This window comes from Symphalangus syndactylus, chromosome 5 (genome assembly GCF_028878055.3).
Source record: "Symphalangus syndactylus isolate Jambi chromosome 5, NHGRI_mSymSyn1-v2.1_pri, whole genome shotgun sequence".
NCBI classification, from domain to species: domain Eukaryota; kingdom Metazoa; phylum Chordata; class Mammalia; order Primates; family Hylobatidae; genus Symphalangus; species Symphalangus syndactylus.
Genome location: NC_072427.2, coordinates 121,839,991 through 121,866,375, shown reverse-complemented (window position 1 = coordinate 121,866,375; position 26,385 = coordinate 121,839,991). Strand labels below are relative to the sequence as shown.

At 41.1% G+C, this 26,385-nt stretch overlaps 1 long non-coding RNA gene across 1 annotated transcript in view; it reads right to left on the bottom strand.

Annotated features, from left to right (window-relative positions):
• The window catches only part of LOC129482769 (uncharacterized), a 53,525-nt gene that overhangs the window by 7,811 nt on the left and 19,329 nt on the right, over positions 1–26,385 (bottom strand). Inside the window, exon 3 of the long non-coding RNA XR_008657808.2 lies at positions 5,144–5,235. This is a non-coding gene — a long non-coding RNA (uncharacterized lncRNA). The remainder of the gene's footprint in view (positions 1–5,143; positions 5,236–26,385) is intronic.

Genomic DNA, 26,385 nt, shown 5'->3' with positions numbered 1-26,385 from the left:
ACTGGTTATTTTCTTTTAAAAATCTTATTGCAGTAGCTAGGACGTCCAGATGTCAAAAAAGCGGTGGTAAGATAAAATATCCTAGCCTTGTTCCTGATCTTAGTGGGAAAGCTTCGTTTCTCACCATTTAAGTACAATTTTAGCTGTAGGTTTCTTATAGTCCTTCTTTATCAAATTGAGGAAATTCCCCCTCTATTCCTCATCTGCTGAGAGTTTTTACCATGAATGGGTGTTGGATTTTTTTAAGTGCCTTTTCTGCATCCATTGATATGATCATGTGACTTTCTTTAGTCTATCAATATGGATTTCATTAATATATTTTCGTACATTGAACCTGCCTTGTATACTTGGGATAAATTTCACTTAGTTGTAGTCTATAATTCTTTTTATACATCATCAGATTCAATTTGTTAATATTTTTGGGGGGATTTTTGCAGCTACATTCATTATATTAGTCTGTTATGTCTTTTCTTGCTATGTCTTTTTCTGATTTTGGTGTTAGGGCAATGCTGGCCTCATAGAATGAGTTAGAAGGTATTCTCTGTGCTTCTATCTTTTGGAGAAGATTATAGAAAACTGATGTACTTTCTTCCTTAAATGTCTGGTAGAATGGTGAACACATCTGAGCCTGGTGTTTTCTGATTTGGAAGGTTATTAATTATTGTCAATTTTTAAAATAGATATAGGTCTATTTCTTCTTGTGTAAGTTTTGGCAGATTGTTTCTTTGAAGGAATTGCTCCATTACATCTAGGTTACCATACATGTGGACATAGAGTTATTCACAGTATTCTTATATTATTCTCTTAATGTCCATGGGATCTGCAGTAATATCTACTCTTTCATTTCTGGTATCAGTAATTTTTTTTCTTAGTTAGCAGGGCCAGAGGCTTATTGATTTTATTGATCTTTTCAAGGAATCTGGTTTTTGCTTTATTGATTTTCTGTGTTATTTCCTGTTTTCAATTTCATTGATTTCTCTGGGAGGTTTTTTGCTTGTTTTTGTTTTGGGTACAAAGGTTATCCTGAATCTCTGGTAGTTTCTTCAGATTTTTTTTTTTCTTAACATTTTTTAGTTTCACCATGGAGTGTGTAGAAGTATTTTTTCTCGTTGTGTAAACAGTATAATGCTTGGACAGTGGTGTGCTGGTGAACATGGGAGTGGGAGTGATTTGTAGCAGTTTGCCAATTTCTGTGACATAAACATTCCCTCAATAACCTATTTCAAGCTACCAATGTAACATCTTTAAGTAAGGATTTGAGAAAGGATGCAGAGTAGCATACCATTTTATTTTAGCCATGCAAACATGATAGACATAAATAACTTCAAGAGCATTAATAATAGTAAAATGTAGTAAAATAATTAGGAATTGACAAGCTTTAAATGTTTATTACTTCTGTTTTTAATATAATTATTTAATCATAAGTTTATGCAATTTAATTTCAATAATGGTTAACACTTGGCTTGCACATTTTCTGAATATTTAATAAGCAGCTCTCATAAGCTGGCTCCAGCATATTTCTTCAGTGTGAGGATTTATCTCTCTTTAATTCCTGAAAATTCTTGGCTATTATCTCTTCAAATATTATCTCACTCTCCCATTATTTTTGCTTTCTCCTATTCTAATAAGCTCCTATTAAATACATGACAATTCTGCTCATTGTAGTTTTTTCTTTTTCTTTTATATTTTCGATGCTTTTTTTTTTTTTTTTGAGACAAGGTCTCACTGTTGCCCAGGAGTGCAGTGGCAACGATCATGGCTCACTGCAGCCTCGACTTCCCGGGCTCAAGTGACCTCAGACTTCCAGGTGGCTGAGACTACAGGTGTGTATCAGCACACCCAGCCAACTTTTTTTGTTTTTTTTGTTTTTTGCAGAGATGGGGTTTTGTCTTGTTTTCCAGGCTGGTCCAGAACTCCTGGGCTCAAGTGGTCTGCCCCCTTCCACCTCCCAAAGTGCTGAGATTACAGGTGTGAGCCACCACACCTGGCGTCTATTCTTGTTTTTATTTTATTTAACATTTTTGGCTGGGTGCGGCGGCTCACACCTATAATCCCAGAACTTTGGGAGGACGAGGCGGGTGGATCATCTGAGGTCAGGAGTTCGAGACCAGCCTGACCGACATGGTGAAACTCTATCTCTACTAAAAATACAAAATTAGCTGGACGTGGCGGTGCATGACTGTAATCCCACCTACTTGGGAGGCTGAGGCAGGAGAATTGCTTAAACCCGGGAGGTGGAGGTTGCAGTGAGCTGAGATTGCACCATTGCACTCCAGCCTGGGGAACAAGAGCAAAATGCCATATCAAAAAACAAATATTTATTTATTTACTTTTTTTATTTTTAAAATGTTTATTATTTTTTATGGGTTTGAATCTACTCTTTTTAAAGTTGCTTTCTGTTTATTTTTAAAATTTCTAGTTCTTAAATTTCAAATTCCCCCATTGCCTGTTTATGATTATTTCATCATATTCCTAACAGGAAATAGATGATGTACTAAAATTTGTATAATTCCAAGGTGGTTTATTTACAAAGGGACCATTTACAGAGGTGTGAGCAGGGTGTAGTGTGGCCACAAAGGATAGTGCAATAACCTGGAAATGGTTGCAGTGGAGCCATTACTACTCCTTGGCCTGAAGAGACGAGGATAGGGAGAAGTGTCTAGAATTTGAAAGAAACTCATGAAGAAAAGATCACCTTGAGAGGTGCAATGACCTTCTGTTGAGAGACACAGCCAACAGCTGAGAGAGAATCAACTGGGGAATAAAACGGATCCCACTTTCCAATATTCTGCTAGGGTTTCCCATTGGCTGAATCTAACAAGAGGCCAGAAGACATGAGAACTCACTGATGTAGTCCGTGTAGGTCTGCCTCCAGCAATAGAAGACAGATGTAGAATAGTGGAGAGTGGGTCTACAGGAGCAAATGGAAGACATGTGATGTACTTTTTCTCCATCCCAGCAAGGTGTTTCTGCATGTGATTTGTAAGTTTTGGCTGTGAGTTCATCTTTAGCTGGTTGATTTATATGGGAGTCCCTTGTGCCCTGGGTTGAGAGGGGTCTCAGTTAGGAAGTTTTATGTTTCCCTGTCTCTGGCCGTACAAGAAATACTGTATTTGGATCTCTTTTCATGTGCGTTTTTCTACTTAGAGTCCCTATAACTTGCAAGTAGTGTGAATTCAGATCTTTTGTCCATGAGTGACACAGGTCTGTGTTTCTGATTTTTTTGGATTCATTTGATTCATGGCCCTAGGCTTTCAGCAGGATTCCTTGCTACTTCCCTTGCTAAGGACCACAGTTTACTTCCTGGTTTACTTCAAGAGCACCCACCCTTTGAGGCTCCTGGCATTATATACAGACTTTGGTTCCAGCTCCTTATCTTTTACAAAAATTACGGTCTCATTAAAAATTACTTATTTATGTGTGTGTTTTTTTTTTTTTTTTTTTTTTTTTTTGAGACAGAGTCTTGCTCTGTCACCCAGGCTGGAGTGCAGTGGCGCAATCTCGGCTCACTGCAAGCTCCACCTCCCAGGTTCAGGCCATTCTCCTGCCTCAGCCTCCCAAGTAGCTGGGACTACAGGTGCCTGTCACCACGCCCGGCTAATTTTTTGTATTTTTAGTAGAGACGGGGTTTCACCGTGTTAGCCAGGATGGTCTCAATCTCCTGACCTCGTGATCCGCCCGCCTCAGCCTCCCAAAGTGCTAGGATTACAGGCGTAAGCCACTGCGCCCAGCCGATTTTTTTTTAATTTTTAAAAATTGTGGCAGCCGGGAGCAGTGGCTCACGCCTGTAAATCCAGCACTTTGGGAGGTCAAGGCAGGCAGATCACGAGGTCAGGAGTTTGAGACCAGCCTGGCCAATATGGTGCAATCCCGTCTCTACTAAAAATACAAACAATCAGCCGGGCGTGGTGGCGCGCGCCTGTAGTTCCAGCTACTCTGGTGGCTGAGGCAGGAGAATTGCTTGAACTGGGGAGGCAGAGGTTGCAGTGAGCCGAGACCGCGCCACTACACTCCAGCCTAGGCGACAGAGCAAAATTCCATCTCAAAAGAAAAAAACAAAAAAAAAAACCTGTGGCGAAATACATAAAATTTGCCGTCTTCACCTTTTTTTCAATGTAAAGTTCAGTGGCATTAAGTATATTCACATTGTTGTGCTACCATCACCACCATCTATCTCCAAAGTTTTCATCTTCCCAACCTGAAATCCCATCTCCATTAAACAATAACTCCTCATTTCTCCCTCCTCCATTGGCACTGGCATTCACCATTCTACTTTCTGTCTCAAAGAATCTGACTACTGTAAATACCTCATAGCAGTGGAATCATACAGTGTTTTTGTGTGTGTGACTGGCTTATTTCATTTAGCACAATATCCTCCAGGTTCGTCCATGTTGTAGCATATGTCAGAATTTCCTTCCTTTTTATGACTGAAAAGCATTCCATCATATGTATACATCACATTTTATTTATCTGTGCCTTCATTTATGGACATTTAGGCTACTTCCACCTTTTGGCTGTTACAAATGCTGCTGCTATAAGCATGGCTGTACAATCAGTTCTGTCTTTTGTGGACTTAAGATTTAGTATCCTTTCTGCATATATATGCATTTAAACTTTCTCATTCAGCACCAAAGGCCTACTTCCAATTTTAAAACCCGTCTGAGTGACGTAGCTTCTGCCCCCATTTATCAGGAATGCTGGGTACAGGTAAGCAGGTTATATCCTACATAAAGAAACCTAGGCAAGGTGGTGCATGGGGGTAATATCAAGCTTGAACTCCAAATTGAACTCACCAATTCCTGAAACCATGAGAGTGAATTTGTTCAGGGAGTAGGTCTATTTTTGATTCATGCAAAGGCATGGTTTGGCTGCCTTGCCACTCATTCACTTACATCTTTTTATGGCTTTTAGTTTCTGCTTCACTTTTGGCATCTAGAGATTTACCTTTCTTGTTTTTGAATTCATCCATGTATTTAATTTTTTGTTGTTACATTTTCTATTTTGTTGTTATATTTTTCTATTTTGTTGTTATATTTTCTATTGTTTGTGTATGTTTGGAATAGGAGTGTCTTAGTCAGTTTGGGCTACTGTAACAAATATACCATAGATTAGGTGGCTTAAAAAACAAATGTTTATTTCTCACAGTTCTGGAGGCTGGGAAGTCCAAAATCAAGGTGCCAGTGTCTGATGAGGGTCTGCTTCTTGGTTTGCAGATTGCCATCTTCTCATTTTATCCTCACATGGTGGAAAGCAAAGAGAGACAAAGGAAGCAAGCTCTATAGAGTTTCTTCTTATAAGGTACTAATTGCATTAATGAGGGCTCCCCCCTCATGACCTAATTATCTCCCAGAGGCCTCTCTGGGAGGGGGACTAGATACTATTACATTGGGGATTAGGCTTCAACATATAAATCTCAGGTATGGGGTGGGGACACACAAAGATTAACTTCATAGCAAAGAGAAAAAGTCTTTTCATTGATTGGAAGTCATAACCATTACTGTTATTGGAGTGCAATGGCGTGATCTTGGCTCACCACAACCTCCGCCTCCTGGGTTCAAGCAATTCTCCTGCCTCAGCCTCCTGAGTAGCTGGGATTACAGGCATGTGCCACTACGCCCAGCTAATTTTGTATTTTTAGTAGAGATGGGGTTTCTCCATATTGGTCAGGTTGGTCTTGAACTCCTGATCTCTGGTGATCCACCTGCCTCGGCCTCCCAAAGTGCTGGGATTACAGGCATGAGCCACCATGCCTGGCCCTCATTATTGTTATTTTAAAATAATGCATTTAGGCTGAGCACAAAAATTAGCTGGGTGTGGTGGCACGCACCTGTAATCCCAGCTACTTGGGGGGCTGAAGCAGAAGAAACGCTTAAATCTGGGAGGCAGAGGTTGCAGTGAGCTGAGATCGTGCCACTGCAGTCCAGCCTGGGCAACAACAAGACTACATCTCAAAAAAATAAGATAAAATAAAACAATAAAATAGGCTGGGCGCGGTGGCTGGCGCCTGTAATCCCAGCACTTTGGGAGGCAGAGGTGGGTGGATCACCTGAGGTCAGGAGTTCAAGACCAGCCTGGGCAACATAGTGAAACTCCATCTCCACTAAAAACACAAAAAATTAGCTGGGCGTGGTGGCGTGCGCCTGTAATCCCAGCTACTTGGGAGGCTGAGGCAGGAGAATTGCTTGAACCCAGCAGGCGGAGGGAGGTTGCAGTGAGCCAAGATTGCGCCACTGCACTCCAGCCTGGGCGACAGAGCAAGACTCCATCTAAATAAATAAATAAATAAAATAATAATAAAATAATGCATTTCTTCTGTATGCTCTTTATTCTTCCAAATTAGATGAGGGATAGATACAATAAGAGAAACAGGAACTTTAAATTACAAACTTATTAAATCAAGAGCAAAAAGACAAGAGTCAAGTAATGAAGCATGAATATAATGTTAGGAGTACATTTACACTATGGGAAGCTACTAAAAGTGAGAATAAAACCTAGCTACGTATTTTTTTTAAATCTCATCAAAATCTGGTTTTCTTGGTTACAGTTTTAACCAAAGAATTTTCACAATTGTTGTAGGTAAACAATTTAATAATATGTGGGGTTTTTTCCCCCCATTTTTTAGGGGTCTAGCTATATTGCCGAGGTTGGATCTGAACTCCTGGGCTCAAGTGATCCTCCCACCTCATCCTCCCAAGTAGCTGGGGCTACAGACATGCACCACCATGCCCAGCAACCTCACTGCCTATTTGGAAAACCAAGACAAAAAGAGAAATATGATGGACTGTTTTTAGGGTATTGTATTTTGTAATTGATAAGTGCATAAAATGTATTTGGAATTTTCCCACACAAGCAGATAGATAAACCCCTTTTGCCCTATTACATAAAAGGCACTGTGTACCAGTTTTTCCAAAGTTGAGTGTTTATAAGTGCAGGACTGGCTCTCCTACATTTGCTTTCTTTTTTTTTTTTTTTCAGATGGAGTCTCACTGTGTAGCCCAGGCTATAGTGCTATAGTGCCATCTTGGCTCACTGCAACTTCCACCTCCCAGGTTCAAGTGATTCTCGTGCCTCAGCCTCCCGGGTAGCTGGGACTACAGGCGGGCACCACCACGCCCAGCTAATTTTTTTGTATTTTTAGTAGAGTCGGGGTTTTACCATGTTGCCCAGGCTGGTCTGGAACTCCTGACCTCAGGTGACCTGCCCGCCTCAGCCTCCCAAAGTGCTGGGATTACAGACGTGAGCCACCGTGCCCGGCCTGCTTTCTTGTTTTAAAACCAGAACAGTCCTGATTTAGACAAAGAATCTATCCCTGACTTCTATTATAACACTCAGCAAGTAGTTATGAAAGATGTTTTCTTGCTCAGTCTGACTGGGTGTATTCAAAGTGGAAGTTGAAGAGTTTTTCCCTCAGGGCAAAAGGTTTTCATTCTCTCTGCGTGCTTTCTGTTACACAATGACTTCAGGGACTGGCAACATAAATGTTGCTTAACTTGTTCAGATGAACATGAAGGTAGAAGCTACCGCCTTAGGATTCTGAACCTGCAAGTGAGGTCAGACCTCAGAAGTCATCAAGTCCTAGTTTTGAGGCCCATGGGATGGCCTGGAATTTTTGTTTGTTTTTTCTTTCTGTTGGCCATTGAGCACAAGCAGAGAATTGACAGCTGTGAAAGCTGCCTAGAGGCCTGGCAGCAAGGGTTTTACCTGAACTATTTGGGAGAGAAAGTCCAGTCTTCCCCAGGTAACAGAAGAGGCCTGTCTTCACTAGCACCTTGCCTAACCTTTAGATAAGTCACCTACATTCAATTTTGCATAAAGTGGTTGATTTCAGAGCAGCCAAAGCAGAAGTGAAATCAACTTGGTGTATCTCAAGACAACACTACATGGAAAGACCTTTCCTGGTGCTCACAGTGGGGTAACAGAGATTAGGTTCGCCTGAGATGAGATGGATGTGATATGAAAGAGAAGGAACACTCAAGAAAAAAGAAAGGGATGAGTCATGGAATACTTTTGGAATATGAAAACAGAAATAGTTTGCCTCCTCTATGGTTTTATCTGAGGAGCCTGAAGATGTAGAATATTTAGCTCCCAACTTTAGCTCACTATCCTGGTTTCTACCCCAATGTTAGATTCTGAAACAGTCTTGTGAGAGTAAAAGTCCAGGATGTAATATGGTCTGCTCTGCCCTTATCCAGGCTCAAAGAAAGATATCTTATATGTGTGTGTCAGAAGATTGAGGATTGGTTGGCAATCTTTACACAGGAGCCTAGGTCTGCAAGTAGGCTTATGTGGCTCTCTTTAATTACAAAGTAGACTAGGTATTAGCAATTACCCTACTCAAGAAATTCCACTAAAGAGTCTTGTCCTTAACAGGATTGCTGTTCCGTGTAGGCCACTCTTCCTTCTGTGAATCCAAGCACAAGTCTTGGTGGTGATTCCTCCTCAAGCCCCTTCATCTTTTCAATTTCCACACCTGGTATGTACCAAAAACCCACTTCTGAGCTTCTGCAGAGTGCCACTTTATTCCACAGAGGCGGGAAGCTTGTAGATGGGAATGTGTGTTGCTCTAAATTAATTTCCTACACATGTTCCCTCATGTGCACAGAGCATTTGCATTTTAAGCAAATCTTTCCTATATATACATATATTTATTTTTTTTTGAGACAAAGTCTCGCTCTGCCACCCAGGCTGGAGTGCAGTGTCACAATCTCGGCTCACTGCAAGCTCCGCCTCCTGGGTTCACACCATTCTCCTGCCTCAGCCTCCTGAGTAGCTGGGACTAAAGGCAGCTAATTTTTTGTATTTTTAGTAGAGACAGGGTTTCACTGTCTCTACTAGCCAGGATGGTCTTGATCTCCTGACCTCATGATCCACCCACCTCAGCTTCCCAAAGTACTGGGATTACAGGTATGAGCCACCACGCCTAGCCTATCTTTTCTATATTTTATTGGTCACAGTATAATTTTACCTGCAATACAAATATAACAGTGATTACATTTTCTTTCTTTCTTTTTTTTTTTTTTGAGACAGAGTCTCGCTCTGTCGCCCAGGCTGGAGTGCAGTGGCGCAATCTCGGCTCACTGCAAGCTCTGCCTCCCGGGTTCACGCCATTCTCCTGCCTCAGCCTCTCCGAGTAGCTGGGACTACAGGCGCCCGCCACCATGCCCGGCTAATTTTTTTGTATTTTTAGTAGAGACGGGGTTTCACCGTGGTCTCGATCTCCTGACCTCGTGATCCGCCTGCCTCGGCCTCCCAAAGTGCAGGGATTACAAGCGTGAGCCACCGTGCCCGGCCTACATTTTCTTTCTAGTAATTGGCTGTAGGAATCACACACTCTTATTAAACTCTTCCTGTCAGTTTATACTGCATAATAACTTTAGTTTATCACAGTGCCTACATGCAATGCTACCTGATACCTGCTCCTGGAAAACAATTTTGTTCTGTTGTGCTTACTTTGCTCTTTTCTGTACAAACTCCCTTTTATGTACTTTTATGATTTATTGGCATTATGCAGCCCTCTATCCTCCTTTCCCGACGAGGCTCAGACACTTGGGAGTGATGTGCGTTCTCTCCCTTTCTAGTTAACTCTTTCCTGGCTCCTTTACTCTTCCTTCTCCCCATCTCCTGCTTTCCTGTCACTGGCTTCTCCAATCTGCTTTTTCCTCTTGCTCCCCCTTTGCCCAGTCTTATAGCACCCTGTAAGAAATGTGTTTTGCAGAAGGAAGGTCTCTGTACACTGTTATTACTTTCTTCTTTGGCTGTGTTTTTAGTTTTGTGTCATTTCTGGGAACTCTGCTACAATAACATTCCATGAAGGAAAGCTGAACACTAGGGAAATGAGAGAGGAAGCTGGGGAAAGAAAGAGCAGAGGGAAGATGGAGAGGGGCTCAGAGAGGACCCCAAACAAGTTAACATGAGACATCTTGGAGTGAACTCTACAAATAAACACACTTTACAATGTTTTACTGTTTACAAAGTAGTTTTCATATGTTACCTGATTATCTGGTAACAAATATAGGCATGCTTCTTAACATTTTGCAAATGAAGAGACTGGAGCTATAAATTAAGAATAATATAAATTGTGATGATGCAGCTTATAAAAGCAGAGTTGGGATTTAAGGCTTCTGACTTCAGCTCTCTTTCTCTTCCCACTATTCCACAATGCCAGGAAGAGGAAGGAGTTGAACTCAGGGAGAATTCAAGTCACCTTTCACAAGGCTATGTTTTCCATAGGTTCAAAAAACCAAAAAATCCAGACTTATGCCCTAGTTTATCATGATTAATTTTTCTTGTGGTAAGAAAATAATTTAACCATTAGGTTTGTTTGTTGTAGCAACAAGAAATGAATTACTTTCCAAACTGGGAATATCCCTTTGTTGCCAATGAAAGAATGAGTACAAGTGTGGAGGAGTAAATCTGCATAAAGATAAATATAAGATAACTTTAGAAAATTCTTGAGACATTGACAGTTTTGGACCTAATTTCTAAATGGGCAGAAAGCTCTCTTTTAGAACAGCTTCTCTGCAATCCTGTGTAGAAGTGGGAAGATGAACATGGAGACTACTCAAGGCAGGGATGGTGGACTTAATGGGTCATTTTCACTTTTTTGAGTTTCAAAATCTTACAAATTATTTTATTTTTGGCTCTTTCTGTGTCTTTGAGATCTGCTCTTTCTACCTTAAATCACCTCCAGAATCACCAGGGCAAACAAGAAGCTTATTTGAACTTCAGGTCTCTAGAAAACAGACTGCTGTGTCATTGCATTTGGAAAGCAATCATTTAAAGATAGTTTTCAGGCAGGTGAAAGACCAGCACAACAAACTGATAAAACTGCCTCTGTCATTTGATCTCCTACAGCCATTCTGGAGAGAAGACATTCCTGTTAGGAACCTGAGCAAGAAGCTCTGGTCAGGAGACTTCTATTTTATTAGGATCCCGCCCCAAGTTAGAGGTCAAGTTAGAACTCCCCTCAAAATTACTCTGTAATAGGCTGCATTACATAGAAAATTCCAACAAAGCACTGGAATGTCTGAATTAAGAGAGCTCTTTGTAAATTAAGAAGAAAAATAAAGTTCAGCAGCATAATCCTATCTCTAAGCCAAATCGGGATAATATTAAAGGACTTCCAAATAACACCATTTAACTCTTTATTTGCGAGAATTACAAGAGTTTGCACTCTGAGTGAGGTCCCGTCCCCTGTCCCCGAAACCCCAATAGAAGCAAAGCAGCTAGCAACACTCTACCTCATAAGCGTACTATTTAAACTGCGCAAAGGTGAATAAAAAAACTGAGAATAAAGAAGGTGATGTAGGAAGATGGCAAGGAAATGTCCCATTCTTAAACACCTTTTAAAAAAAGAATTGTAATCCCAGCACTTCGGGAGGCCAAGGCAGGCGGATCACGAGTTCAAGAGATAAGACCATCCTGGCCAACATGGTGAAACTCTGTCTCTACTAAAAGTACAAAAATTAGCTGGGCATGGTGGTGTGCACCTGTAGTCCCAGCTACTTGGGAGGCTGAGGCAGGAGAATCACTTGAACCCGGGAGGCGGAGGTTGCAGTGAGCCGAGATCACACCACTGCACTCCAGCTTGACAACAGAGCGAGACTCCATGAAAAAAAAAAAAAAAAAAAAAAGAAGTGTAATGCCAAGATTTGCTCGAAGAATTTCCTGAATTCCATGGGGACCTAGAGGCCATTGACCCTGACACCTTCCACTGCCCCTCATGGCCATTGTGTCCTCAATGTCCCTCCTTAGCCAGCTTCCATTTGCAGTCCTTGCATACACCAACTTATTTGCCTCTCTCTCCTTTCAGAGTACAGTATGTGCCTGGCAATATCCTAGGTATGGTTAAAACCAACTCTGCCTAGTTCGTGCTTAAAAGTGTTGGAAAACATGCAACCATGCTGACCAGACACACTTTAAGTTCACGATCATTCATGATTATGGGCATCTTGTGGCCCTCCATGCTGCCTGGTTGTTCTTTTTTTTTTTTTTTTTTGAGGCAGAGTCTCCCTCTGTTGCCCAGGCTGGAGTGCCCTGGCATGATCTCTCTTGGCTCACTGCTACCTCCTCCTCCTGGGTTCAAGCAATTCTCCTGTCTCAGCCTCCCAAGTAGCTGGGACTTTACAGGCAATTGCGACCATGCCTGGCTAATTTTTCTATTTTTAGTAAAGATGGGGTTTTGCCATGTTGGTCAGGCTGGTCTCCAACTTCTGACCTCAGGTGATCCACCTGCCTCGGCCTCCCAAAGTGCTGGGATTACAGGCGTGAGCCACTACGTCTGGCCACACTGCTTGGCTGTTCTATCACATTGCCCATGACCCTAGATGGCTCAACATACCTGTTCCCCCCTTTTACTCTCAGTGGACCACCTTGCTTAACTGTTTTCTTAAAAATTTCTATGTACTCCTTTTACCCCAATTCCCACAGGACTTACATCAGTTTAGACGCTGGAAGATGGCACCCAGCACTGGCTACATGCTCCTACTCTAGTTGTCATTTACCTCAAGGGCAGCATATTTACTGAAGGTTAAAACAATAAGATAGCACTGTCCTAGGCATGTTCCCTGGCAGCAGTGTCCCTCTGCCTCGTGTTGCTGTGCCTCTATTGCTTGAAACGTCAATAAGTGAATGCAAGCCTGTTTAACCCAGGGACCTGAGCATGTGTCCCCCGCCCACACTTCTGCTGAACTACAGTTCACATGTCTCACTGGGACAGTCTGGGAGGATGCTAGCTGTACAGACTGCTTTTGCTTCTCACTGCTGTTATCCTATCGAGCTGTCACCCAGAGACCTGCCCAAAGTTTGCAGGTGCATGTCCAGGGGTAAGGTGGGACCACACAGGTCAGCACCTCAGTAGGACTGTCCCCCACTGAGTCCTTCCCTGCTTTCTGCCACCTCCCCTGATGTCTGCCAGAAGAAGAGGCCATGCAAGAACTTAGGAAAAAAAACAGTGGGCACATTCATAATGGCTACCATTTACCAAGTATCTGTTGTGTGCCAGGTGCCTTATACGCATTCACTCACCTAATTCTAACAACTGTATTCCAAGGTGTCATTATTCTCATTTTATAAATGAGAAAACTGAGGCTTAGATTATGTAATATGCAGAAGCCTCACTGCTAATAAAGGGTAGAGTCTGCATCCGGACCCAAGTCTGCCTGAGTTCAAAGCCTATGTTCTTTTCACGACACTACTGCCTATTCATTTATGTCAAAATGAGAGCTTAGAGTTCACTGGAGACCATCAGTATGGGTCTCCAGGTTTCTTAGAATGCTGTGTGCTACCCAAATATTTTATTTTCTTATGTTAAGTGCAACAATTTTTATTAATACATGCAATTATATAAAATGAGCATGAACATAGCCTGATAAACTTTGTATTTATTTTCATTTCGACTTGGACATCTAATAGGCATCTGAAACTTAACACATATAAACCAAATTCCTGAAGACCAACTCCCTACTAAATGTAGCTCATGTAGTCTTTCCCAGCTTAATAAATGGCAACTCCATTATTCTAATTTCCCTGGCAAAAAAACCTTGGTGCCATCTTTAATTCTCTTTCTGTCATAGAACATCAGAAAATCTTGAGGACTCTACCTTTAAAACATATTAGAATATATTTTCTATTGCTGTTACTACCCTGCTCCAAGCTTCATTTTCTATTGGCCTGGATGATGGCAATAACTTGTTTTCTACCTCTTTGTCTCCTGACAGCTTTCACTCAACATTATGATCCAGAGTAAGCCTTTAAGACAGAAGTCAGCCTTCCCCACCCCCACGGCTTCACACGACTAGCCTAAAAAAAGAAAGATAGAAGTCAGGTCGTATCATCCTTCTGCTCAACATCATGGATTGGCTTCTTGTATCACTCCAAATAAAATTTCAAGTCCTTAAAAAGCTTATAAGGCTATATATCATCTAACCCCTCCTTCCCTATCTGAATGACTTCTACTTCTCTCCACTATTCTCACTCTGTCCACACTGGTCTCCTTGTTTTCAGAAACATATTATGACTACTTCTGCCTCAGGACGTTGTGTTTGCTGTTCATCCTGCTAGGAGATCTCTTCTAGATACTCACATGGCTTCTCCCTGGCTTCCCTTCTATCTCTGCTCACATATCACTTTATCAGTGAGGCCATCCCTTTAATAACTGGTAGCTAGTGTCCAAAAATGGCCCCCTAATGAGCCACATCTTCCAATATTCTCAGCCTCATAGAGTCCTCTCCCTTTGAATCTAGTGATCCCTGTGACTTGTTTTGACCAATAGAATGTAGTGGAGGTGATGCTTGCCTGACTTCCAAGGCTACATCATAAGAAGCCTTGCAGTTTTCACTTAGAGTTTTTGGAATATTTGCTTCAGGAGAAGCCACCAGCATGGGAGAAGCCTGACTACTCAATCCCACCATGCTGTGAGAAAGCCCACGATAGCCACATAGAAAGGTCATGTGCAGACAGAGTGATGCCTGGCCAGACCACAGTTGTTCCAGCCTCCCCAGCTGAGGGGCCAGCCATGTGAATGCAAAAGCCATTTGGAATGTCCAGCCCATTCAATTATTCAGATAACTCTGGCCCCATTTGCCATATGAGTGCAACTGTTTAATGACCCCCGGGAACCTACAAGATCATACATTTTTTTTCTTAAAAAAAATTTTTTTTTTTTTTAAATTTTAGAGACAGGGTCTCACTCTGTCACACAGGCCAGGGTGCGGTGGCACAGTCATAGCTCACTGTAAACTCAAACTCCTGGGCTCGAGCAATCTTCCTGCCTCAGCCTTCTGACTAGCTGAGACTATAGGTGCATGCCACCACACCCAGCTAATATTTTTTAACCAATAGGATTTAGGGTGTTGTGTGGCAATGGATATCTGAAACAGAAATCAATATGTTACACCCCTTCCCACAAATATAATGACACTCCATATCCTCCTTAACTTGCTGTATTTTTCTCTTGTTGTATTTACCACCTGGCTTACTGTGTATCTATCTATTTGTTATTGTCTCCCTATCCCCACTGGAACGCAAACTCTGGGAAGGCAGAGACTTTGTCTTATTCATTACTGTATCTTGAGTGCCTGGAATAGTGTCTGTTATAAGATAGGCCTTCAATACATATTTGTTAAATGAAGGCATATATTTAATTTAATTTAATTTGATAAGTTTGCTTTTTGTAAACATAGCAAGTCCATAAAAAGAAAAAACAAATTAATTTAAATTGCCCATGCCGACAGCCTTCCCTCTTATGGACACAATATCTGGAGATGTCTAAAATACTGCAATCTTTGCCTTTCCACTGAAGCATACCTTCCAAGGTGGAAGGAGTAAGAGTCTGCTCCTTTAATACATACTGACCTCAGGAGAAAGGGACTAGAAATGCATGGACTGAATGTCTGTGTGCCTTGCAAATTCATATGGTGAAATCCTAACCCCCAATATGATGGTATTAAGAAGTGAGACCTTTGGAGGTGATTAGGTCATGAGGGTGAAGCCTTCAGGAATTGGATTAGTGCCGTTGTAAAAGGGACTTCAGAGAATTCTCTAGCCCTCTTTATGCCATGTAAGGACACAGTGAGAAGATGGCCATCTATGAACCAGGAAGCAGGCCCTCACCAGACATCATCTCTTCCAGCACTTTGGTCTTAGACTTCCTAGCCTCCAGAACTGCAAGAAATAAATGTTTGCTGTTTAAGCCATCTAGTCTATGATATTCTGGTATAGTAGCCTGAACTAAGACAAGAAAAAAAACAGGTGTCAGGCAGATTCCAGGAGAACATCCCTTAAATATAACCCAAATGGAGATGACTATCAGAATCATCAAACCCTGTTAAGGAGCTCTTGTCAGTAGATCTGTGCTACACAGTGTCACCTCTCCCTTCACTCACTTCTGGAAGGACTCAATAATTCCTCCTCATTCCACAAGCACTTCTTGAATGCCTACTCACTCTCTTATGATAAAACATCCATTCCCTCCTTTCATAAAATTAGTCACAATAAAGAAAACCATTGGGTTGAAAAACTTTGAATAGAATGTTTAAAGTGATTTAGAAGTTTGGACACAAGAATTTTGTTTGCGTTAAAATAGTTCAAGATCTCATCTCAACCACTTCATGGGAAAATTGCTAGCATAGAGATGCTTCAGCTGTTAGCTTTGTTGACCTTTTTGTTTTGGCACTTCTGGAAAATGGAGGAAGGGGCTGAAGCTCATATATTCTTGGAGAAATAAGGCAAACAGCACAGCTCAGGGATGGGCTGGTGATGTGGCATTCTCTGTCAAGTAAGGAACACCCTGCCATCTCCTGGGCCTCAGCTTCAGACTTCTGGACATCACCTTCTCAGGCAAGAATACATATTTTCCCATGCACAAGCAAGAAGGCTGCCCAATCCATTTAGATTAATATGGAAAGAAAAGAGACACTGCCTCAAACTCAAAAGCAACAAAGCAGGCAGAGACGAAGTACAAGCTCAGAAACTCACAATAATTGCTTTACTAACCAGAATATCTAGTTAGCTTCTCTGCTGGAAATATCTGCAGTTAGGTTTTCTCAAAGTGCTCTCCATGACCCAGATTAGCTACAAGTTTTACTTTTTGTAAAGGGCCTAGTTGGGTATTTTTTCCAGAACAAAGGGTAAATGCAATGAATAGTCAAGTTTTTACCTTTCTCTGGACTGAAAAATTCTAGCTTTAAAATAATAGCTTTTCTAGATTATTTCAGTACCCTGCCCTCCCCCTTCCTTTAAAAAATAAATCTTATAGGTTAAGTTTGGGCATCTGGTTGAAAAAACCCCATTTAAAAGATTAGAAAATTGAGAGTTAGAGAGGCTTAAGATCAGCCAGTACATGAGCCAAATCTTCAGATACAAAATCCATGTGTTCTCCATAGTGGAACACTGTAAAATTAAACTACCACACACTCACAAAGCATTTTTTTTTTTTTTTTTTGAGCAGAGTCCCGCTCTTTCGCCCAGGCTAGACAGTGGCACGATCTTGGCTCACTGCAACCTCTGCCTCCTGAGTTCAAGTGATTTTCCTGCCTCAGCCTCCCAAGTAGCTGGGATTACAGGCGCACGCCACCACTCCCAGCTAATTTTTGTATTTTTAGTAGAGACAGGGTTTCTCCATGTTGCCCAGGCTGGTCTTGAACTCCTGACCTCAGGTGATCCACCCACCTCAGCCTCCCAAAGTGCTGGGATTACAGGCGTGAGCCACTGCGCCTTGCCTCACAAAGCTTCGAAAAACATTCCTTAATAAGGCCTCAAGGATGAGCATGTCCTTGTGTATTTTTTTTCTGTGAAAATGAAACTAGTCTCGAATCTCCATGCAACTGTAGCTGGAAAAATAAATATTGATCTAGTTTCCTCCTATAATTCTGAATTTTAGTTCATAGGAGCTTAGAGGCAACTTTAGACATTATTTAGTCCTAATCCATCACAAATTGTAAGAAAAAACTCAAAATAGCTTTATTTACAACAAAAGTATCTTTAGATATAATGCTATTTTCACACGATTGATAAATTTATTAGGATGAAAATCATATTAGAATAAAATATCTTTGAGGCTACAACTGGTCCTTTTTATGTGAATAGTAAAATTAAAGGTTTAAAATATACGCTAGGATGAAGATGAAAAATGTTATTTTCGGAAGACTGGAAAGTACAATGAAGGTTTGGCTTTCATACAAGGTTTGGATTTGTTTTTTAGATTCTTCCCAGTAATTAGATTTAGGGTTTAGAGTATCTCATGTGACTCTCTTATAAAAACAGACATTTTAACCAAGCACTGACATGCAAAATAAAAACAAAAACCTTTTTCCTTCAGGGACTAGCCCAGCTACAGTTGGAAGTTCAGTAATGCATCTAAACATACATAGTAATTAAATCTAGCTTCCAACAAACTTAAAGTTAAATTTTAATTACTTTTTATGGCTGGGTAATAAATTGTATGTAAATGAGTCATGGATGGAGACCTTAGTATATATAAAATGTCAAAAACCAGTATTGATTGACATACTGAAAAGAAAGAGGTCTTGAAAATTTGTATTCTAGATCTAACTCAGCCACAATAGCTCCTTAACCAAATCATTCAGCTTTTCTGGGCCTCGGTTTTCTCATTTGTAAAATATGATAGTTATATTTGGTAATGATAATGTTTGTGTGGTGTTTATGTCTCTAAAACTCCTGTGTATGATCTGACTTCATTCTTGTAATTCTTGGAAGTAAGGACAGATACTGTTAATTTTAATATACAGATGAAGAAACAGCCTCATAAAGGCTAAAATATATGATCAAAGGCACACAGTTTGTAAATGGATTCAGACTCAGACGTTCAGATACAATTTTGTGTACGTAGACACTATACCTACCACCTCTAAAAGTCTGATATAATAGAGTTGTGTTTAGTCATTACTCAATTATAACTAGACTTTTAAAGTACCTTAAACACTATTCAACAGGTACACCATGTTCTTTTAGCCTGCAGGACTGAATGCTCTTATGGTTTCCCTGCAGGAGGATCCAATTAAGTGCTAAGTTAATAGCCAACTTTATAGCCAAGCTAATAGAAAAGCCACATTACACTGGCTCCGTCTTGTCAAACCAATCACTTTTAAGACTTTGTGCTGATTTATGTCCCTGATATTCACTGTAATCTCTGGGTTACTGTAAAAATGTATTCTTCCATTGCTCAGTTACTAAGATGTGTTAAGAGTCACAACAGTAGCCAGAACACCAATAAGTAAATAATATGAAGAGTATTCAAGTAGTTTAAGAAATGATGTTAGTTATGTGTCTCCATGCTCTCCCCCTAGATATTTAACCCCAGGCATTTGGTAAATCATAACAAGCCATTATTTTCGCAGTTCTTGATTTCCACTTGAAGTCAAGCCAAATATTATGTTCATTTACATTTGCATGGCATCCTTTTGTATCTTTCAAAGTGCCTTCACATTCATTATTTCATTTTATCTATATATAATGCTAACATGTAGTTGAAATTGTTCTCTGCCGTTGCCAAAATAGCTATTTCTTTATTTATGTTTTGCTTTTCTGTTTTTTATCCCATCCAGGCATTTAAAATGCTAAAGAATGAACAAAACTGGAGTGTCACAGAACTTCCATGAAGACAATAGAAGGATGAATAGTAAAGTGTGCTAATCCCACCTAAAGTTAGTAGGGCCCAAAACCAAGAGAAGCAATGATAATAAAATAAAGTAACATGTTTCAAAAGTGATAAATCAACCTAAAAAATATAACTAGGTTCAATCTTCAAATGTGTAATTTCAAAGAATGAGAGAAAATTGGTAGGAATTGGTGAGAATACCTTTGTAGCAGAAATGCCAATAACACTTAAGGATTTGGAAGGAGGTCTAAATAAATTTAATTATTTTTAAAAGATAAAAAGAAATAATTGAACACAACTTTACTAAAGGCCATGAATACTCATAGTAAGAGAAGAAGATGCCGAGTGAGATTTGTCAACGTTTTGTCGACGAAAAGAGTCAAACTCTGTAAAATACTTGAAGAAATTTATTCTGAGCCAAATATAAGTGACCATGGCCTGTAACGCAGCCCTCAGGAGGTCCTGGGAACATGTGCCCAAGGTGGTTGGGGTACAGCTTGGTTTTATATATTTTAGGGAGGCATGAGACATCAATCAAATACTTTTAAGGGCTGGGCACGGTGGTTCACGCCTGTAATCCCAGCACTTTGGGAGGCTGAGGTGGGCAGATCACTTGAGGTCAAGAGTTTGAGACCAGCCTGACCAACATGGTAAAACCCCATCTCTACTAAAATACAAAAATTAGCTGGGCATGGTGGTGCGCACCTGAAATCCCAGCTACTTGGGAGGCTGAGGCAGGAGAATCACTTGAATCTGGGAGGTGGAGGTTGCAGGGAGCCGAGATCGTGCCACTGCACTCCAGCCTGGGTGACAGTGTGAGACTTCATCTCAAACAAACAAACAAACAACCCAGATACATTTAAGAAATACATTGGTTTGGTTCAGAAAGGTGGGATAACTCAAAGTGGGGTTTTCCAGGCTGTAGGTAAATTTAAACATTTTCTGGTTGACGATTGGTTGAGTTTATTGAAGACCTAGGATCAGTGGAAAGGAATGTTCAGGCTAAGATAAAGGATTGTGGAGACTAAGTTTTATTATGCAGCGGAATCTCTCAGATAGCAGAGTTCAGAGAGAAAGCGGGTTGTAAAATGTTTCTTATTGGACCTAAAAGGGTGCCTGGCTCTTAGTTGATTATCTCCTGGATCTGGAAAGGAAGGAGGGAAAACAAAAGGGAAAGGGGATTCTCTATAGAATGTGGATTTTTTCCACAAGACACTTTGCAGGGCAATTTCAAGGTATGGCAAGGAAATATATTTTGGGATTAAGTAATTTTTCCTTGTCTCATAATGTCATGCCAGAGTCAGACTGAAAAGTAAGTCGTGATATACAGGGTCAGATAAAACCCGTCTGATGCGAATTTATGGTTTGTAGCGCATGACTCCCTGGACCCCTTGGGTAGGAATTTGGGCAAAATAAAAAACAGCTTAGTCCTCCATCCCCCTTCTTGGCCAAAAAGCATTCCACAAAATGCATATGCAGGCCAACAAACAGCAACAGATCCCACAGTGCTAGGAATGCTCATTCCTAGAGTAGTCTGGTTGGGTGGTAATAATTTTAAGTATTTGCAATTTTGATCATGGGGGGAGGAAATGGTTTGACCTGGTGTAATAGTAGTAGTTTAAGGGGTGAGATGGAGTCAGACCTAGGGTTTAGTATAAAAAAATCCCAGATCATATCTCTTTTGTGAGCTATCATGATCTGGGACTTTAATTGTGCCTTGTTCATTTTGCTGTAACTGGCATAACATTTACAAGAGATATATAATGCTAATACAGTGACAAATACCAAGATAAATACAGAGACAAATACCAAAATACCCAAGATAGCAAAGATTAGGCATCCAAGAAGGTTACAGGTAGAGTCAGAGGGCAGTAAACAACCTAACCAGCCAAAAAAATCACTGCATGCATCATCATATTCTTTGATCAGACTCACAATGTGTTTACCCTCCTTATCAATGGTCATTTGAACCTTATGATAAATCTTATTTGAGGATTGTAGGACTGACACTAAATCAGAATCTAATAAATTTAATCTGTCTTCCAGCCAATTTATCTCCATGGGTATAACATCCTGAGGAGGGTATAAATCAAATGCAAGGAATGCCTGGCCCTCAGTGTCTAAATTGTTATAGGACTTATTAACAGTGGACAAATCTATTTTTCCCACTTTTGTATTGCACCATATACTGGTATTTGGGAGAGAAAAGGAGGTTTTGTTACAGGAGAAGTCATATAATTCTACAGTGTCATTTTGTTGTCCCTCCCAACAGAAATGGCCCTTCCTTATATACCAGATGCTATGTTCCATGGGGGTGGATATTAGAGGCCAAGTTTAGGAAAAATCAGGGTTCCAAGTGGTTTGAGGGCATAGCCATTCTCCTTTTCTCTTTTCATAATCTGAAATGGAGATGGAATACCATGTGTTATTATCAGCTAAAATAGCCCACCTATTTCCCAGGGGTAGTACCTTTGAACCTCATTTAACTTCGGTGCCTGTGCTCTGAGAATACAATGTTTAAGGTCACATTTAATGTCCAAAAATCTCCATAAGTTTGGAGGACCACATATTTTCCACAGGTGTTTGGATTGTGCCTCAGTACTGAGGATTGTAGACCATTGCTTCATATCCACCCCTGATCCCATTTGTAATAAAATAGACATGAGTCCCTATCAGGTAAGAGTACATGCTTGTTCCCATCTTTGGATTTGGGAGTATGTTTTCATGGTTTGTCTGGTTTCTTCTATCCATTTGATGAGTGCTGCATTATCTTTTAAAGCAGCTTCCCATCCTTTTCCCTCTTCCTGGAACAGCATTCCTTCAATGTGGCCTATTTTTGATAGGGATTTTTTTTTTTTTTCCTAAAGAATGTCTCTCTTCATTAGCCATGAACTCAGCTTGCCCCAGTATGCCTTGCCCAGCTCTGACTCCTCCAGTGAGGTCATGCTTTAGTTTTTTGGGTGGCCAATTTTCGTGTATCCATCAGGAATGCTGTTGCCATTTTATATTGATGCCATTTGTACAATTTGGATAAATGGAGTCAATGCACAACTGCTAGGTATCCCAAACAATTGTTAGGTGAGTGGAGGTTACACCTAAGTATGCTCTTGTCTGGGTATTCCATAAGGCTTCCCAGTGGCGCCCTGGTTTTAGGGTGGAATTTGTGCTGTCAGGGACTTCAGTCCACCAATTGACTTCCATAAATAGTTCTTTAAGGGCAGTGTCAGTGTGGTTGGTATTGGATAGGAGCATCCAGCCACAAGCACAGGGCTGGTGGTTATTTGGGCAGGCCATGCTATGGCAGTTTACATAGGAGACATTGTAACAAGGCAATTGTCTCAAATGATCATCCCCAATATCTATTGTTAGGCAACATTCTACCTGGTTAGACCCCCTCAGTGATCATCCTGAGGCATTGCTAGGCAAGTATTCCTGCAGGGCGTCATATTTGGTTGCAGCCCTATAATAGAGGTACCTAAAAAGTGGGGACCTTGGGGAATGTTTAGAATGGTGCTGTTCCATATAACAGTCTTCATTTCCTCCTGGTCTATATCATACCAAATGATGTGGGCTCTGCCTGCAGGAAGACTGCTAAGGTTTACAGGGGACTGGGAGAAATTTTCAGGTCTGAAAAGAGGAGTGTGGGGTAGGTAGACAGAGGAGATTATGGGAATGAGAATGAACAAGTAAAACATTTTCCTGGCTTTAGCAAGGGAATGCATAGCCGCATCCATTTAGAAAGTTATACCAAAGAAGATTACATAGATTCCAAACAGCTTCTTAGGGGTCTCGGTTAAAACATTAGGGTTTTAGCAATATTCTATAGCAAGGACAGTAAGAATGATGGTTATTTTAGGGTTCATGAGGACTAGCCTGGTCCAGCATCTCTGGAAGTATGTTGGCTTTGCTGTAGCCCTAGAGACAGGCTGAGCTTCCAGTGTTCTCTTGATTTGCAGGTGAGTGTCAGAGACTGCTGCGAAGTTCAGGGGCGGTCAGGAATGTGGTCAGGTGCTCATTTTAGGTGTAAAATGTGAATCCAGGAAGTGACTCTCTTTAACTTTGCAGAGCAAGAGTTGGTTAAAAGCACCTGAAAAGGTCCTTTCCGGAGGGGTTGTAAGGAATCCTTCAGTTGGTGTCTAGTTAATGCTATTAATTCAGCCATCTGGGCTGATTTGCCTCCTTGGAGTTGGGCGCTTTCGATTATGTCTGTTATGGAAGTGATGGCGTATCCTGCCAGGTAATATCCCTTAACTAAGAACCATCTGTGAACCAAATTAATTCAGCATTATCAATGGGAGTTTTCCTATAAATCTTCCTTAGGGGAGAGTAAGATATTAGCTAGTAGAGTGCAGTCATGTTCCTCTTCCTTTTGTTGTCCACCGGGAAGGGGGACCAGGGTAGCAGGGTTAAGAGTGTTATAGCACTTCAAAGTGATGTTGAAGGCAGAAAGCAGGAGTACCTCATAAGAGGCGAGGTGGCTAACAGAATATTGCTGAGTGTAGTGACAGCTTAGAAGAGATTTCACGAGTGGGGGACATAGATGGTCAGAGGGGACCCTAGGACAAATTCTTCAATGTTTTTGCATAATGTGGCTGCAACTGATATAGCCCTCATGCAAGGAGGGTGCCCCCTTGCAACTGGATCTAACTGTTGACTGAAATAACCAATTGGTCTGTGATTGTCACCATGTTTTTGAGTTAATACTCCTAGAGCATTCCCATTTATTTCATGTACAAAGAGGGAAAAAGGAAGACTGTAATTGGGGTGGCCTATAGCAAGTGCTTGGGTAAGAGCCTATTTTAGATCTTTTATGTGTTGTTTTTTCCCTCTCTTCCCAGTGGATTGGGTCTGGCTGGGTCTGTTTTAGTTTTTTATATAGGGGTTGAGCAATTAAGGAGTAGTATGGAATCCAACTCCTGTAATAGCCTGTTAACCGTGAGAAGCCTCTTGATTGCTTTTTAGTTTTGGGCAGGGGAAATGTCGTAACAGCAGAGATTCTCCCAGGGTTTATTAAAATCCCCCTTGGGGAAATCATATGTCCCAAATATTTAACTTGGGGGAGGCAAAATTGTAATTTATCTTTTGGCACTTTGTGTCCCTTAAAAGCAAGCTGTTTCAGGACTGTATCTTCTCTGCATTTTGGTAAGGAGGACGAACAATAAATATCCACATACTGAGTTAGAGTACATTCATTTGGAAATTCAGTGTCATCTAAGTCTGCCTTTAGTATTTGAGAAAAATAAGTAGGACTTTCAGAGTAGCCCTGGGGTAAGACTGTCTATGTGTATTGGCGATTTTCCCAAGTGGAAGTTTAAAGATATTGGCTATTTTGCTCTACAGGTATGCTGAAAAATGCACTACATTAATCAATAACAGAGAGGTGGCTGCAGTGATAGGAATATTGGACAGTAAGGTGTGGGGGTTAGGAACAACAGGGTGTCTAGGAACTATTATTTTATTTATAGCTCTTAGGTCTTGAACAAATCTCCAGCCTTTCTCATCTGGCTTTTTAACTGGGAGGACTGGTGTACTGCAAGGGCTGGTGCAGGGTATTATGAGTTCCTTTGTCTAAATAGTCCTGAGTGATTGGTTTGCTTTCTAGGAAGGCTTCAGGTCTAAGGAGATACTGCCTTACATTTGGCAGAGGTTTGGATTTATTTATGGTTATCTCTATAGGGACTGCTGACTTAATTCTCCCAATATTTGTGGAAGAGCTTGCCCATAAGGGGTCTGGTACATTAGATAAGAAAGGCTCTAATTCTTCCTGTCCAGAATCTTGATTAACTTTCCCAAGCACAGTACTACATGTGGGTTTTTGTAAGTCTCCCAAGTTGAGAATAATTTCTCCCTTTTGTGAAAATGAGATATGAGCATTATGGGTCTCTAGGAAATCCCGTTCCAGCAGGTGTGTGTGGGACACTATCTACTATAAGAAAAATGTGATCCCCCACTAGTTCTCCTAATTTTTTTTTTTTTTTTTTTTTGAGACGGAGTCTCGCTCTGTCGCCCAGGCTGGAGTGCAGTGGCGCAATCTCGGCTCACTGCAAGCTCCGCCTCCCGGGTTCACGCCATTCTCCTGCCTCAGCCTCTCCGAGTAGCTGGGACTACAGGCGCCCGCCACCATGCCCGGCTAATTTTTTTTGTATTTTTAGTAGAGACGGGGTTTCACCGTGGTCTCGATCTCCTGACCTCGTGATCCGCCCGCCTCGGCCTCCCAAAGTGCTGGGATTACAAGCGTGAGCCACCGCGCCCAGCCTAGTTCTCCTAATTGAAATTGATGGGGATTTGATTTAAAGGCGAGAGTTTGAAACCCCTACCATGTGTACTTTTTCTTTACTCCAAGGGAGAGGGTTTTTAATCAAGGTAGGGTTGAAGACTGACAGTGTAGCGCTGGTGTCGACAAGGGCTTTGATATTTTCCCAATTTATGGATATTTCTACTTCTCCTAAAGCATTAGTTAGAAGTAGGGGGAAAACCCTCTCTATTCCCTCAGAGCATCCTTATTCTGATTTTTGAGTTGTTCTGGTGCCTTCCTTTGGGGTCCTTTGCTCACTTTGTGCAAGCACCCATTTAAGTTTTTTACATTATTTTTAAAAGTGTCCTTTCTTTTTGCAATAGTGGTAAATTGCTTCCTCTTGGGGTTGCTTAGATCTCTGGGGACCATGGGACCCTTGCAAACTCCCAACTTGGTTACTAAGTTGTTTTAGTTGTAAACTTATAATTTTAGAGACCATTTCCTTTTCTTTCTTAATGATTGCTTGTGACAACCGGTCAGGTAGGATGACTAGGTGGCTAGTGGGAAAGGAAGCCCAAGTCACATTATTCCTCTTTATTAGGGTTGCTAACTCTTTATCTAAACCTTGAATAAACTCAGAATTAAGTAAGGTGTCACTTTTACCGTGCTCAAAGTTTTTAGGAGGTATTCCTGAAAACTCTTTGAATGTCTTTTCAAACCTGATATAAAAGTCAGGCATGACTTCGTTTGGGCGTAGTTTACACTGTTGCACCTTTGCTCAATCTATCAATCTGTAACCTTGGGGAATATCTGTGGTACAGTGTCACAGAGGCGATTGCAGAGCTCTCTGCATTTCTCTCTTCCAGTTGCATCTATTTTGTCAAAATCTTCTAAAGGCTGTTTCCAATCTGCTACTCTAAACCATTCTTCAGCTTTGTTTTTGGAGACCAGTAACTGAATCAGCTGATATAGGTCAGAGAACCCTGGGTCATAAATCTTAAGACTTAACTGGAATTCCTAAGCAAACCCAAAG